The sequence below is a fragment of the Chlorocebus sabaeus genome, chromosome 19, assembly GCF_047675955.1.
Source record: "Chlorocebus sabaeus isolate Y175 chromosome 19, mChlSab1.0.hap1, whole genome shotgun sequence".
NCBI classification, from domain to species: domain Eukaryota; kingdom Metazoa; phylum Chordata; class Mammalia; order Primates; family Cercopithecidae; genus Chlorocebus; species Chlorocebus sabaeus.
The window spans coordinates 428,349-443,409 of NC_132922.1; the positions used below are offsets into that span (position 1 = coordinate 428,349).

Here is a 15,061-nt window from a genome sequence, read left to right on the forward strand (position 1 = left end):
CTTTGGCTCCCCTTGAACTTCCGCCATGAGCAGAAGCAGTCTGAAACTCTTACCAGAACCAGAACTGTGTCAAATAAACCTCTTTTCCTTACAAATTACCCACCCTCTGGTATTCCTTTATAACAACACAAATGGACTAAGACACAGCTACTACAAAGACTGGAATGTTTTAACTTCATTTACTCTCCTTCATGACTTACATGTTACTATTTTCATATATGATGCAATTCTACCTTGATTTTACCCCATAGACATTATTACATTACTAACAAATTAGTGGGGTGCTTTGGAGGGGACAGGGTTTTGGTCTGCCAGCCAGGCTGGAGTATGGTGGTGTGATTACGGCAACGTCAACTTCAAGGACTCACGTGATCCTCCCATCTCAGCCTCCTAAGTATCTGGGACCACAGGAATGTGCCACCATGCCCAGGATTTTTTTTTATTATTGGTAGAGACAAGGTCTCCCTATGTGGTCCAGGCTGGTCTCAAACTCCTGGGCTCAAGTGACCCTCCCAAAGTGCTGAAATTACAGGCAGAAGACACTGCACCCAGCCAATGTTAATTTGAATTTTCTCACATATTTGCTTTGCATTCTTCTTTGAATCTCAGTTCTTCCATTTAGGATCAGTTTTCTGCCTAAAGTCCATTCTATTTCTTATTTTATCTTGACACAGGGTCTCATTCTGTCACTCAGGCTGGAGTGCAGTGGTGTGACCTTAACTTACTACAACCTCCACCTCCAGGCTCAAGTGATCCTCCCACCTCAGCCTCCCAAGTAGCTGGGACTACAGGTGTGCACCACCGCTCCTGGCTAACTTTTGTATTTTTTTTTTTTTTGTAGAGACAGGGTTACACCATGTCACCCAGGCTGGTCTCAAGCTTCTGGACTCGAGCAATCCACCCTTCTTAGCCTCCCAGAGTGCTGGGATTACAGGCCTGAGTCACTGCGCCTGGCCCCTGTTCTTGAGAATAATATTTAGTAAAGGACTGTGTCTTACCCTGTTTCTCTGCTATAACAAAATATCTTAGACTGGGTAATTTATAAATCACAGAAAATTATTTCTCAAAGCTCTGGGGGATGGGAAATCCAAAACCAAGGCAGCAGCAGATTCAGAGTGTGATGAGGACCTAATTTTCACAGATGGTGCCTCCACTGTGCCCTCACATGGCAAAAGGGACTAACAGACTCCCTCAAGCCCTTCTACAAGGCACTAATCCCATTCATGAGAGTGGAGCCCTCACAACCTTATCATCTTCTAGGCTGCATCTTTTTTTTTTTATTAATTGGGACAGGGTTTAACTCTTGCTCAGGCAGGAGTGCAGTGGTGCAATCATGGTTCACTGCAGTCTCAATCTCCTGGGTTCAAGTGATCCTCCTGCCTCAGCCACCCAAGTAGGTGGGTCTACAGGCAGGCTCCACCACGCCCAGCTAATTTTTTTTCTTTAGAGAGAGAGAGTTTCACCATGTTGCTCAGGCTGGTAGGCCCCACCTCTTAAGACTATTGCATTGGGGATTAAGTTTCAATATGAATTCTGGAGGGACACAAACATTCAACTACAGCAGATAATTTTTTTTTTTTTTTTTTTGGAAACAGAGTTTTGCTCTTGTTGCCCAGGCTGGAGTGCAATGGCGCTAATCTCAGCTCAACACAACTTCCACCTCCCAGGTTCAAGCAATTCTCCTGCCTTAGCCTCCCAAGTAGCTGGGATTACAGGCATGCACCACCATGCCCGGCTAATTTTGTATTTTTAGTAGAGATGGGGTTTCTCCATATTGGTCAGGCTGGTCTTGAACTCCTGACCTCAGGTGATCCACCTGCCTCGGCCTCCCAAAGTGCTAGGATTACAGGTGTGACCCACCACACCCGGTCTACAGCAGATAATTTTTTTTGAAAGATAATTTTTCCCGATATAAAGTTAGAAGTCAGGAATTACTTTACTTTCAGCACAATGAAAATATTACTCCACCGATTTCTGGTTTCCATTGTGGCACTTAAGAAGTCAGCCATCATTCTTACTGCTGCTCAGATAAAGTTGATCTGTCTTACTAGTTTATTTTAAGATCCCTCTTTGTCTTTGGTGCTTTATAGTTTTACTCTCCTTTGGCTAGTTATAAATTTTCTTTTTATTTATCCTGCTTACCATTCAGTTGTCTTCTCAAATCTGTAGACTTCTTTTGAGACAGTCTCACTCTGTCACCCAGGCTAGAATGCGGTGGTGCAAGCTTGGCTCACTGCAACCTCTGCCTCCCAGGGTCAAGTGATTCTCCTACTTCAGCCTCCCGAGTAGCTGGGATTACAGGCACGCGCCACCATGCCCAGGTAATTTTTGTATTTTTAGTAGAGATGGAGTTTTGCCATGCTGGCCAGGCTGGTCTCAAACTCCTGACCTTGTGATCCTCCCGCCTGGCCTAAATCTATAGATTTCTTTCACCGATTCTGAGAAATTTTAGTCTTTATCTTTCCTAATAATAAATCTGCCTCATTCTCTCATTTCTCTTTACAGAACATTAAGTAAACACTCATTAGACATTCCCCCTCGATGTCCCATGTTCAGTCTGTTTCCCATCATTTTCTCTGTGCTTCATTCCGGGTAATTCCTTCTGACTTGTTTTCTGGTTCAGTGATTTTCACTGCACTGTATATATTTTTTTATTAAACCCCTACACACTGAATTATTATTATTATTGAGAGAGGGTCTCATTCTGTCACCCAGGCTGGAGTGTACTTGCACATTAATGGCTTGGCCTCCTGGGCTCTAGTGATCCTCCCACGTCAGCCTTTCAAGCAGCTGGGACTACAGATGTGCACCACCACAGCTGGCTAATTTTTAAAATTCTTTGTAGAGACAGGTTTTCACCATGTTTCCCAGGCTGGTCTTGAACTTCTGGGGTCAACTGATCTCCCTGTCTCTACCTCCCAAAGTACTGGGATTATAGGCATGAGCAACCATACCTGGCCTGAATTCGTGATACTGGATATTTTATTCTTTATTTCTAGATGTTCTATTTGCTCCTTTTTCAAATATTCTAGATCACCTCTTATTGTTTCCTACAAATATTTTTATGTTATTAAATATTTATTTCTTTAAAAATAGGCCAGGCGCGGTGGTTCACGCCTGTAATCCCGGCACTTTGGGAGGCCAAGGCGGGTAAATCATGAGGTCACGAGATCGAGACCAACCTGGCTAACACAGTGAAACCCCATCTCTACTAAAAATACACAAAATTAGCTGGGCGTGGTGACAGGCGCCTGTAGTCCCAGCTACTCGGGAGGCTGAGGCAGGAAGATGGCGTGAACCCGGGAGGCGGAGCTTGCAGTGAGCCAAGATTGTGCTGCTGAACTCCAGCCTGGGCAACAGAGTGACACTCCATCTCAAAAAATAAAATAAAAATAAGAAGCACACTCAGCCAGCATGCTGGATCACACCTGTAATTCCAGCACTTTAGGAGGCCAAGGTGGGCAGATGGCTTGAAGCCAGGAATTCGAGACCAGCCTGGGCCACATGGCAAAAACCTATTTTTACAAAAAATACAAAGAATTAGCCAGGTGTGGTGGTGTGTGCCTATAGTCCCAGCCACTCGGAAGGCTGAGACAGAAGGATCACTTGAGCCCAGGAGGCAGAGGTTGCAGTGAGCCAAGATCACACCACTGTACTCCAACTCCAGCCTAGGTGATAGAGTAAGATCTTCTCACGCACACACAAAAAGCACACTTTTTTAATGGTCTGTTTCTAACAATTCCAATACCTGAAGTCTTTGAGAAAGCATTTCTACTGGTTTTTCTGTTTTGGTTTTCTGGGTTTTTTTTTTTTTTTGAGACGGAGTCTCGCTCTGTCGCCCAGGCTGGAGTGCAGTGGCGCGATCTCAGCTCACTGCAACCTCCGCCTCCCGGGTTCATGCCATTCTCCTGCCTCAGCCTCCCGAGTAGCTGGGACCACAGGCGCCCGCCTCCGCGCCCGGCTAATTTTTTGTATTTTTAGTAGAGACGGGGTTTCACCTTGTTAGCCAGGATGGTCTTGATCTCCTGACCTTGTGATCCACCCGCCTCAGCCTCCCAAAGTGCTGGGATTACAGGCGTGAGCCACCGCGCCTGGCTTCTGGGGGTTTTTTTGAGACAAGGTTTCACTTTGTCACTCAGGCTGGAGTGCAGCAGTGCAATCACAGCTCACTGCAGCCTCCAACTCATGGACTCAAGCCATCCTCCTGCCTCAGCCTCTCAGTCTGCTGGGATTACAGGCATGAGCCACCACGGCTGAACTGTACTGGTTTAACTCAGGGCGGCTTATTTCCTTGTGTGCTTAGTCATTTTTGTCTGTGTACTATTAATCGCTGTCCTTAAAAAATAACTGCAGGTGGATCACCTGAGGTCAGGAGTTCAAGATCAGCCTGGCCAACACAGTGAAATCCCGTCCTTACTAAAAATACAAAAATTAGACAGACACACGCCTATAGTCCCAGCTACTTGGGAGGCTGAAGTAGGAGAATCAGTTCAACCTGGGAGGCAGAGGTTGCAGTGAACCGAGATTGTGCCACTGCACTCCAGCCTGGGTTACAAAGCAAGACTCCACCTCAAAAAAAAAAAAAAAAAAAGAAAAGAAAAAAGAAATCTGCAGGGATTCTTTGTATCTTAGGATGAAGGTAACTTCTTCCAGCGAGGTTTTATCTCTGTTTCTGTCAGATGACAAGCTAGAAACACCTTGAATTAAATTCATGCCTGATTTCCCTTAACTACCAGGCAATGTAACCTGGGCTAAAAATCCTCACAAAGGCCAATATATAGCCACAATTCTCAGACACAGGTTTTTTCCCTTTTCATCTTTTTTGTGCTACATTTAGTAAAAAGACAACCAGGCGGGGACAAGGAATGGTGTGAAGCACATGTGTCTCCAGTCTGCCCTCACACCTTGAGGATACAGCCCTTCAGAGTTCCATCAGTGTGGGGAGGGTTTCCTTTAGGTTATTTACCTTGAGAGGAATCGAGCTTAACTACTGTTCTTTTCACCCTACAAATCCTCTAAAATCAAAACCCCACTTTGTCTACATCAGCAAATGCCCTCAAGGCAAAAGCAGACTCCATTCTACGGTGTTTAAAGGTGTTTAAATTACCTTTCTACGTTATTTTCAGTCAGATTTTGATCGAAAAGTTCCTTGCTTTTTTGTCAGTTCTTTTATTTATTTTTTTTAATCTAACAATTGTGGTTGTTTTTCTGGGGTGGGGGTGGGGGAGTAGAAGGTAGTCTAAATAACCTAGCCCAACATTCTCAAAAACATAAAACCTTGCCATTTTTCTTGCAAAATGTATTTGATAACACGATTCTATAATGAAACTTATATGCTCTCGTCACTTTGAGGAATTATTCTACTCTTTACTGGCTTCCATTCATGCTGATGAGACATCTGTTGTCAACCTAGCTAATGTTCCATTTTAGGTAATCTGTTTTTTAACTTTTACCTTAATATCTTCTTTTTGTCTTTGGTGCTATACCATTTCAGTGTATAGGTGTGGGTGTGGGTTTGTTTTTTTCTTTTTCTTTCTTTCTTTTTTTTTTTTTTTTGAGACAGAGTCTTGCTCTCGCCCAGGCTGGAGTGCAGTGGCTTAATCTCAGCTCACTGCAACCTCCACCTCCCACCTTCAAGCAATTCTCCTGCCTCAGCCTCCGGAGTAGCTGGGACTACAAGTGCTTACCACCAAGTCCGGCTAATTTTTGTATTTTTAGTAGAGACGAGGTTTCACCGTGTTAGCAAGGATGGTCTCAATCTCCTGACCTTGTGATCTGCCTACCTTGGCCTCCCAAAGTGCTGGGATTACAGGCGTGAGCCACCACGCCCGGCTGGGTTTGTTTTTTTCTAAAAATACTGATTGGAACATACTGTGATTCCTAAACCTAAGAATTTATGTCTTTTATTAGTTTCTGAAAGTTCAAAGTTATTAATACTTTGAATAATACCTCTCTTCAGTATTCCCGAATTTTTCTTTCGAGAATTCCAACTACGTATTTACTACCATCACTGATCTCTCAGGGCTGCACTTTGGATAATGTCTTCCACTATGTTTCACTTTACTAATTCCATCTTCATCTATGTTTAATCTGTTTAATCCATATATTTAATTTTGGTGGGTTTTTTTTTGAGACAGGGTCTGGCTCTGTCACCCAGGCTGGAGGGCAGTGGCACGATCTTGTCTCGCTGCAGCCTCCACCTTTCAGACTCAAGCCAGCCATCCGCCCAGCCGGGTTATCTTAATTTTTAATGCATCAAAGTGTTCACAGAAACTATACTTGGCCAAGCACGGTAACTCACACCTATAATCTCAGCACTTTGGGAGGCCAAGGCAGGAGGATCACTTCAGCCCAGGAGTTCAAGGCCAGTCTGGACAACACAGTGAGACCCCATCTCTAAAAGTTTTTTTAATTAGCCGTGGTGGGCCGGGTGCGGTGGCTCACGCCTATAATCCCAGCACTTAGGGAGGCTGAGGCGGCTAGATTGCTTGAGGTCAGGAATTCAAGACCACCCTGACCAATGTGGTGAAACCCCGCCACTACTAAAAACACAAAAATTAGGCCAGGCGCGGTGGCTAACACGGTGAAACCCCATCTCCACTAAAAAATACAAAAAAAACTAGCCGGGCGAGGTGGCGGGTGCCTGTAGTCCCAGCTACTCGGGAGGCTGAGGCGGGAGAATGGCATGAACCCGAGAGGCGGAGCTTCCAGTGAGCTGAGATCTGGCCACTGCACTCCATCCAGCCTGGGCGACAGAGCTCCATCTCAAAAAAAAAAAAAAAAAAAAAAAACACACAAAAATTAGCAGGTCATGGTGGCTGGTGCCTGTAATCCCAGCTACTTGGGAGGCTGACGCAGGAGAATCACTTGAACCCGGGAGGCGGAGGGTGCAGTGAGTCAAGGTCGTGCCATTGCACTCCAGTATGGGCAACAGAACGAGACTCCATCTCTCACACACACACACACACACACACACTATATATATATATTATAAACTAGCCATGGTGGTGCATTCCTATAGTCCCAGCTACTCAGGAGGCTTAAGTGGGAGGACCCTTTCAGCCTGGGTGTACATGGCTGTGGTGAGCTACAATCACACCACTGCACTCCAGCCTGGGTGACAAAAAAATATAAAATAAAGAAATTATATTTATTCTAATTTATCCAGCATCTAACTGAACTGCAATGGAGAAGCCTCGTACGAGTATCTAATACTGCTGGAAGCAGAGGTCCTTCCCTCCCTTTTTCATTTTCTACATAACTGTGTGGCTTGAATGGCAACTGTGACCGTGTATATGCTGTATCTCACATGTTCCCCACAAATGAGACAGAATATATACCTCATTACATACGTGCAAAACTCTTCCCATTTTGTCAGAATTAAACTTTGGGCCGGGCGCAGTGGCTCACACCTGTAATCCTAGCACTTTGGGAGGCCAAGGAGGGCGAATCGCAAGGTCAGGAGTTTGAGATCACCCTGGGCAATATGGTGAAACTCCATCTCTACTAAAATTATAAAAATTAGCCAGGCGTGGTGGTACGCGCCTGTAGTCCCAGCTACTTGGGAGGCTGAGGCAGAAGAATTGCTTGATCCTGGGAGGCGGAGGTTGCAGTGAGCCGAGATCACAGCACTGCATTCCAGCCCGGGCAACAGAGCAAGACTCCATCTCAAAAAAAAAAAAAAAAGAATTAAACTTGGGCTTGGAGAGACCAAGTAACTTGCTCAAAAACACGCAGAGCATCTCAAAACTAGACACAGGAGGATCAAAAAACACCAAAAGAGACCATGAATACATCTTCTATTTTTTTCTTTTTTTTTAAACAGAGTCTCGCTCTGTCGCCCAGGCTAGAGTGCAGTGACACCATCTTGGCTTACTGCAACCTCCACCTCCCGGGTTCAAGCGATTCTCCTGCCTCAGCCTCCTGAGTAGGTGGGATTACAGGTACACACCATCATGCCCAGCTAATTTTTGCATTTTTAGTAGAGATGGGGTTTCACCATGTTGGTCAGGCTGGTCTCGAACTCCTGATCTCGTGATCCACCCGCCTCAGCCTCCTAAAGTGCTGGGATTACAGGCGTGAGCCACCGCGCCCGGCCAGCACATCTTCTAAACTACATTTTTTGCTGTGACCCATCTTCGAACTTCCACCTATATAGACCTTTTGTATAAATTACACAATAAAACAGAATCAAATTGAAAAAGAAACTTAGCTTACCTTCTATGGAAATCTCTTGTTTAAATCATGTATTCAGGCAAAATAGAAAAACATTTGTGGTTTTTTTCTTGGAGTATATGCAGCTTTAAGAAAATTTTTTTCATTCAGTGGAAGATTTATAATCTCTTTACCTGAAAAATAAGAGGAAAAATCTTATTTTAAGTTCTTCCTTGGTAAAGTTAACTTATCAAAATGGCAGACAACAGGAAAAGGAGGCAGGGCGCTGTGGCTCACATCTATAATCCTAACACTATGGGAGGCCAAGGTGGCAGATCACTTGAGTCCAAGAGTTCAAGACTAGCTTGGGTGACATGGAAAAACCCCATTTCTACCAAAAAATACAAAAATTAGCCGGGTGTGGTGGTGCACGCCTGTAGTCCCAGCTACTCAGGAGGCTGAGGCAGATCACTTGAGCCTGGGAGGCAGAGGTTGCAGTGAACTGAGATCATGCCACTGCACTCCAGCCTCCGTGACCAGAGACTGACCCCACCTCAAAAAATAATAATAATTACAAAATTTAAAAAACAGAGCAATGGAAGAGCATATATCATCTGTCCCTTGAATATAAATGTTGTCTTTGATTTCATAATTCAACTAACAAACATGACACTTAAATGATATATTAAGGTAGTTTTTTTTTTTTCCAGAGATGGGGTCTCACTATGTTGCCCAGGGTGGAAAGCAGTAGCTATTCACAGTTCCAGTCCCACTACTAATCAGCATGGTAGTTTCCGATGTGCTCCATTTCCAACCTGAGCTGGTTCACGCCTCCTCAGGCAACCTGGCAGTCTTCCTTTTCTGGGAGGTCACCAAACTGATGACGAACTTAGTGCAGACACCCAGTTCACACAGCACATTACAGCCTTCAAGTGATCCTCCTGCCTCAGCCTGCTGAGTAGCAGAAATTACAAGCACAAACCATTGTCCCTGGCTATATTATAACTTTAAAATTCCATTTTATAATTATCCTAGTCCCAGGTGAAATAATGTATTTAATAATTTGTGGGATGGGTGGAGTATTATGTTTAATTGGTGTTGTCAGGTATGAAGTCCTTCAGAAAATAAAATTTATGTTTTAAAAGTTCTGATTTTTAGCTCTTGAACCCACCGTCACTTAAATTTCCAATAATGATTTAAAATATTTTAAAATCAGGATTGCCAATACCCTGACCTTTAAAAAGGATTTCTTGGCCGGGCGCGGTGGCTCAAGCCTGTAATCCCAGCACTTTGGGAGGCGGAGACGGGTGGATCACGAGGTCAGGAGATCGAGACCATCCTGACTAACACGGTGAAACCCCGTCTCTACTAAATATTACAAAAAACTAGCCGGGCGAGGTGGCGGGTGCCTGTAGTCCCAGCTACTCGGGAGGCTGAGGCAGGAGAATGGCGTGAACCCGAGAGGCGGAGCTTGCAGTGAGCCGAGATCTGGCCACTGCACTCCAGCCTGGGCGACAGAGCAAGACTCCGTCTCAAAAAAAAAAAAAAAAAAAAAAAAAAGGATTTCTTAGAAATAGGTCCTACATTTGTGGCTGGGCGCAGTGGCTCACGCCTGTAATCCCAGCATTTTGGGAGGCCGAGGCAGGTGGAACATGAGGTCAGGAGTTCAAGATCAGCCTGGCCAACACAGTAAAACCCTGTCTCTACTAAAAATACAAAAACTAGCTAGGCTAAATGGCAGGCGCCTGTAATCCCAGCTACTCAGGGGGCTGAGGCAGGAGAATCACTTAAACCCAGGAGGCGGAGGTTGCAGTGAGCCGAGATCGCACCACTGCACTCCAGCCTGGGCAAGAGTGAGACTCCATCTCAAAGAAAAAAAAGAAAGAAAGAAAAGAAAAGAAAAAAGAAAAAAAAGAAATAGGTCTTACATTTAAACTTTATTCTTTAAAACATGGTGTGGCTGGATGTGGTGACTCACACCTGTAATCCCAGCACTTTGGGAGACTTTGGTGAGTGGATCACGATGAGGTCAGGCATTCGAGACCAGCCTGGCCAACACAGTGAAACCCTATCTCTACTAAAAATACAAAAAAATTAGCTAGGCTTGGTGGCAGGCACCTGTAATCCCAGCTACTCGGGAGGCTAGGGCAGGAGAATCACTTGAACCCGGGAGGTGGAGGTTGCAGTGAGCTGAGATCGCGCCACTGCACTCCAGCCTAGGCAACAGAGTGAGACTCCTCCATCTCAAAAAAAAAAAAAAAAAAAAAAAAGAAATAGGTCTTACATTCAAACTTTGTTCTTTAAAACATGGTGTGGTTGGACGTGGTGGCTCACGCCTATAATCCCAGCACTTTGGGAGGCCGAGGCGGGTGGATCATGAGGTCAGGCATACGAGGCCAGCCTGACCAACACAGTAAAACCCCATCTCTGCTAAAAATACAAAAAATTAACTGGGCAAGATGGCAGGCACCTGTAATCCCAGCTACTGGGGAGGCTGAAGCAGGAGAACTGCTTGAACCTAGAAGGCTGCAGTGAGCCGAGATCGCGCCACTGCACTCTAGCCCTGGCGACAGTGCAAGACTCCATCTCAAAAACAAACAAACAAGACGTGGCGCATAGTTCTGTGCACTGTTAGTATCTGGAAAGCATTTTGAGAGATCAATGGAAAGCTAAACATTCTAAATTTAACATGAATACACTTCTTTTTGATTCAGAACATAAAATCAGATCTTTCAAAGTAAAAAAAAAGTGTCAGTCACTGTTGAAGTTAGGTGATGAGTACATAGATGTTAATTATGTTTTCTCTACTTTTGCATAATTTTACATTTCATATAAAAATCAAACAAAAGGCGGAATGTGGTGGCTCACACCTGTAATCCCAACACTTTGGGAAGCCAAGGCAGGAGGATCACTTAAGTGCTGGAGTTTAAGACCAGCTTGGGCAACACATTCAGACCTTGTCTCTATTCAAAAAACAATTTTCAGTTAGCTGGGTGTGGTGGCACTCACCTGTGGTCCCAGCTACTCGGGAGGCTGAGTGGGAGGAATGCTTGAGCCCAGGAGTTCAAGGCTGCAGTGAAAGGCCAGGCGCAGTGGCTCACACCTGTAATCCCAGTACTTTGGGAGGCCAAGGTGGGCGATCACTTGAGGTCAGGAGTTCAAGACCAGCCTGGCCAACTTGGTAAAACCCTGTCTCTACTAAAAACGCAAAAAATTAGCCGGGCGCATGCCTGTAATCCCAGATACTCAGGAAGCTGAGGCAAGAGAACTGCCTGAACCCTGGAGACAGAGGTTGCAGTCAGCCACTCCAGCCTGGGCGACAGAGTAAGACTCTGTCTCAAAAAATAAAATAAAAGGCTGCAGTGAGCCACGATCACACTACTGCCCTGCAGCCTGGGTAACAGAGTGACACCCCATCTCTAAAAAACAAAAAATAAAAATCAAACAAAAAGGTACTCAAAGTGGTGCCAGTAGCCCAGTTACCACCTTCTAAAACAGGTAATACTTTTTATACCTAACATTTCATGATAAAAATTATTAAGCTAAATAACTCAAAATAGGCTTCTCAGCCCACTTTTCTAAAACTTTATACACAGTTTTCAAAATAAGGAAAAGTTTTTACAATGTTGACCTTGGGCCTGTTTATTCTAATCTTGAGTCAATGATTTTGTAGCATGCATCTTCTTAACAAATTCTACTCAGTGTGAGCTGGGGGAAGAATGGCTGTCTGTGTCCCTAAACAGCACCAGCATTAGCCAGGCGTGGCGGTGCACGCCTGCAGTCCCAGCTACTCAGGACTGAGTGGGAGGATCCCTGCAGCCTAAGTGTGCATGGTTATGGTGAGCTATGATCACACCACTGCACTCCAGCCTGGGTGACAAAGTGAGACCTTGTCTTGTGGGCGGCAAGCCACCCAGGTGCCAAGGCAAGAGACTGAGGGCACAAGTTGTTCCCGTACAATAAATAAATATACAGAAGAAGAGTTACACCAGAAATAGATTATAGATATAATTATATATGAATATTATTAATCATTAGTTTGTAGCATTACTATTTCAATATTGTAATAATCTTTGTTCTACGATTACAACCTAGGAAAAATCAGGCCATATAAAGATAGGAAATGAAGGGACACGGTGAGAAGTGACCAGAAGACGAGTGTGAGCCTTCTGTTACGCCCAGACAGGGCCACTAGAGGGCTCCTTGGTCTAGGGGTAGCGCCAGGGCCTGGGAAGGCACCCGTTACTTAGCAGACCCGGAAAGGGAGTCTCCCTTTCCCCAGGGGGAGTTAGAGAAGACTCTGCTGCACCACCTCTTGTGGAGGGCCTGCCATCAGTCAGGCCCGCCCGCAGTTATCCGCAGGCCTGACCGTCTCCCTGAGATGCTGTGCTTCAGTGGTCACACTCCTGGTCTGCTTTCATGTTCCGCCCTGTACACCTGGCTCCGCCTTCTGGAGAGCAGTAGCAGAATTAGCGAAAGTACTAAAGTCTTTGAAATGCATAGAAGAAATAATGACGTAAGCTGTTCTCTCTCTCTCTCCACCTCGGCTACCAAACAGGAAAGAGTCCCCTGTTCAGTGGACACGTGACTCGTGTGACCTTACCTATCATTGGAGATGGCTCACACTCCTTACACTGCCCCGTTGTATCCAACAAATAATAGCGCAGCCAAGCATTCGGGGCCACTACCAGTGGTCTTGGTGGTAGTGGTCCCCCAGGCCCAGCTGTCTTTTCTTCTATCTCTTTGTTTTGCATCTTTATTTCTATGATCTCATGTCCACACATGAAGAGAAAAAACCACAGGCCCTGTAGGGCTGGACCCCATATTGTCTCAAAAATAAAAAAAAATAAAGAAATTATATTTATTATAATTTATCCAGCATTTAATTGGACTGTAATGGGAAAGCCTGGTGAGAGCATCTAATAATGCTGGAAGCAAAGGTCCTTCCCTCCCTTTTTCGTCTTCTACTTAACTGTGTGCCTTGAATGGCAACTGTAACAGCACAGGAGAGATGGGCAGCTCCAGGCCCACTCCTTAACAGGTACATCCTAAGCATCCACCCCCCATCCTCTGCTCAATGCTCCCCCGGCAACATCACAGCCTCCTACACTCTCCTATTGCAGGCTACAAGCCTTCTTTCACCCATACCCTCCAGCCAAGATTCTGTCTCAGGAGGGGAGACTTCAATCACTTTCTTCTCATCATTCCCTCAGCAGCTCATTCTACAGCCCTTGATTTTTCTAGGGAAACTTCTTCCAAGCCCTATCCCCACCATCTTCACTCAATACACCAAATGCTTTGATGTCTACCCAGGAAAAAGCCACCGCTGCTCTCCCGTCCAGGCATCCCGACCTCTGCTCTCCCGTCCAGGCATCCCACATCCCAGCCAGGAAGTGGGTCAGCATTCTTCTAGGTGCCCATGAGTATTTCTACACAAACTTAAGCTTTCACTAAAAACCTCTGTTTTTTATACTTTTGCTTCTGGCCAAGATGGACCAACAGACCAGATTTACCTTCCCATCTGCAACAACTAAAAAAAAGAAAACACAGGGAAGCAAATGGTTTTCAAGACACTCGACACTGGCAGTAAATGGTCCCTGAAAACAGGGAGACAAATGACAGGAGGGAGCCCCGTAATCATCCAGCCTCAGCCTGAAAAGCCAGGCCACAGCACAAGGAAGAAGCACCAGGGGGAGGATGGCAGTCTCCTGACTTGGAAACTCAAAGCTGGGAGTCCAGGCAGTCTAAGGTAGCTAGAGTTCACAGACAGAACACCAGAGAGGGCAGAGCTCACAGCAAATGCTGAAGATCTACAGAGGACACCTCCCGCTCCGGTCTCCAGCCAGGCACTGATCAGTGCACGTGTGTAAGGAAGGTATTCAAGGCAGGGAAAGCATCACTCAAGAAGACGAGAGGGGCCGGGTGCGGTGGCTCACGCCTGTAATCCCAGCACTTTGGGAGGCCGAGGCGGGTGGATGACCTGAGGTCAGGAGTTCAACACCAGCCTGAACAACATGGTGAAACCCCATCTCTACTAAAAATACAAAAATTAGCTGGGAATGGTGGCGGGCACCTGTAATCCCAGCTACTCAGGAGGCTGAGGAAGGAGAATTGCTTGAACCTGGGAGGCGGAGGTTGCAGTGAGCTAAGATCGCACCACTGCACTCTAGCCTGGGCAACAGAGTGAGACTCCATTTAAAAAAAAAAAAAAAAAAAGATGAGAGGGAACAATCCTCAGAGCTCACACAGAGCCAAAGATACTTCCTCTTCCTGTCAGTCCCAGTGGAAAACCTCCTAATTCACAAGGCTTTGGACATAATGCTCAGAAGACATTTGCCTCAGTGGCAGGGCAAAATTAGCCCTAGACCAAAAATTACCCTGGTTCCACCTAACAAAGCTGAACTGCAAGACCTATCAGAATCAAACTGTTTGCAAGTAGTTGAACCTCATCCCAGAACAAAGGTCAAGAATATTTACAGGAACACAAAAATGCTCCGTATCCAACAAGATAAAATTCACAATGTCTGGGCATCTGATCAAAAAGTGCTAGGCATGCAAGGGAGCAGGAAAAGAAAAATCATAAACCACAATAAGGAGAAAAACATAAAACCAATCCAGAAACAACACAGATGAGTTAACAGATAATGCTGGTCCAGGGGTTCATGCCTATAATCCCAGCTACTCAGGAGCAAGGTGGGAGAATCACTTGAGGCCTGGAGTTTGAGGTTGCAGTGAGCCAGGATTGCACCACTGCAATCCAGCCTGAGTGACAGAGCAAGCGGAACTTTGTCTCTAAAAAAAACATAATAAAGAAAGAATTAATAAGGACATTTAAATAGTTCTTATAAACGTTATCTCATGCCGGGCATGGTGGCTCACGCCTGTAATCAATCCCAGCACTTTGGGA

The 15,061-nt window shown here is 45.3% G+C and overlaps 1 protein-coding gene across 13 annotated transcripts in view; it reads right to left on the reverse strand.

The window, feature by feature from the left end:
• The window catches only part of PPP6R2 (protein phosphatase 6 regulatory subunit 2), a 95,844-nt gene that overhangs the window by 63,742 nt on the left and 17,041 nt on the right, over positions 1-15,061 (reverse strand). For 12 of the 13 annotated variants that reach the window (XM_007976240.3, XM_007976238.3, XM_007976233.3 and 9 more), the window contains exon 2: positions 8,218-8,348. The exons of the other annotated variant lie outside the window; for it this stretch is intronic. The gene's annotated coding sequence lies outside the window, so the exon portion shown is untranslated. The remainder of the gene's footprint in view (positions 1-8,217; positions 8,349-15,061) is intronic. 13 annotated transcript variants of the gene reach the window in all.